A 1,919-nucleotide genomic window follows, 5' to 3' on the forward strand; every position below is an offset into this window, starting at 1 on the left:
CACTTCCTTGCTGTACACCACATTTTTTGTAACTCATTTTGCGCCTCACTTTGCGCACGTAGGGCACAACTTATGGCCTCTGGCGACGTCACCCACCGACTGTTGTCTCGTCTACTGGTGTGCTCGTTCTTCTGTTGGATGTTTTCGATGCTGAACCAGGATAGCCGGCTCTAGAAAAGCAAGTTGACTGATAAATTGACCACGTCAGCCAAGGTTTTATAATGCGATGATTGTTGGATGAAGTAACGAGAAAACGCGCGTGAGTTTTTTGGAAGCGTTTTACATCGGACACACAAAAAAATGTGTTATTCAGACTTTTGATGTATAACACAGAGCGAAGCTTCTTTGAGTCGTTCAAATCGTCTACGCATTGGAAAACTACACAACACATAGGTAGATGCTTCTCGTGGCCTTTCAAATAAAGAAGTTAGCGGTGTGTCTACATTTCATTGTGGTTTCGTCACTGCGCAACTTCATGTAATTACGCAAGGTTCCACTAGCCCAATAGCATGTCCTTCAGCTTTGCCCAAGTAGCAAACTTGGAGAATAAAACTTGGAAAATATACTCACGCCTCAAAAATCATTTTGGGTTTGAAGCGAACATGACGTAGCAACAGTACAACTTCAGGAGGGAACTTTCTGCTATCGAGGTAAACTTTATTTTGGCTAATACACGGAAAATTGTTCTAATAGTTGTAATATTAACTTCAATATTCTGAAAAATTCTCTGCAGCTTACTTTTACTCACTGCGTGATCTTACCCTCGGTGCGCCAGAAACGGGGGCAGCTGCTTTACTCCTTTTGTGGCGCAAAATAGTGAAACTGACCAACAGTAGCAATTTCGCAACATCGACTGGGGCACTCGTGATGCGAGCACTTTTTTAGTACTTCAGCCCAGACACAATGACGCAAGCAAAACACTTCCCGTTGCCAGACAGATTCGCTGCGTACAGAAACCGGCAAAGCTCGTGGCTCTGCAGCAGCCACGATAGCAGCGCTCGTCGGTCATCGCGGCTCGCTCGTACAGTGCGTCCCCCAAGATGACGCCCGACGCGGCGACCGAGTCCCACGGCGTCGCTGCTTACCCGCGTGCCTGGCGAAGACTTATGGCCGCCGCTAACCGTCGTGGGTGGCTGGGTGACGCTGATCTCTCCTGCATCGGCGGATTATCGGCGCGCGTGGAGGCGAACGCATCCATCGCGTCTGACGTTCTGCTCTGCAAGCCGAGGAAAATGACCTAGCCTAGGCTTCTGCAAACTCGTCACCAAGTGGCACTTCGAGTTTTAGCTGTTCTTTCATTTCTTCTGCTTGCTTTCCTCGTTTAAAATGCAACAATGCAGTTTTCTGGTTAGTAATGGTACATACGAAGACTGAAATAGGGCTATAGTTTTCAGTATTTCTCCACAATCTATTGGTTTTGCTCTCCAGCAATTAACGCATTTTTTTCTTTTTCATTTTCATTTTGAAGACATGTTAATATTTGTGCACATACTCCTTCCCTATAGGCTCGTGTAACATCCTAGACGATGGAGACAATTCTGTTGCCGAATACAAGTTTCGGGGCAGCATTGGCTGCGTTCTTTCATCCCACTCTATTTATGCTGTCATATATGCGCATTGCACCTGCCCAATGACGTTGAAATGAATAAACTCCCGTACAGAAGCATTCTTCCTCTGATACACACGAGGATGGTGATGACCATGAGGCTCATCCATTGCAAGTACCCACAATGGTGGATGAAACGAAAATCGTAAGGTTCAAAGAAGTGACACAAGAAGATATGCAGAAGTGAAACAAAGTCGTACAGAAAAAATACAATCGGAAAAGAATGAATCTTACATAATGGCGTAATAAGAAGGGTGATGGTTTGGACTAGATGGTTTGTCCCCATTTGTCCTCGTTTTTTTCCTGTGTCCCT

This window comes from Dermacentor variabilis, chromosome 5 (genome assembly GCF_050947875.1).
Source record: "Dermacentor variabilis isolate Ectoservices chromosome 5, ASM5094787v1, whole genome shotgun sequence".
NCBI classification, from domain to species: Eukaryota; Metazoa; Arthropoda; class Arachnida; order Ixodida; family Ixodidae; genus Dermacentor; species Dermacentor variabilis.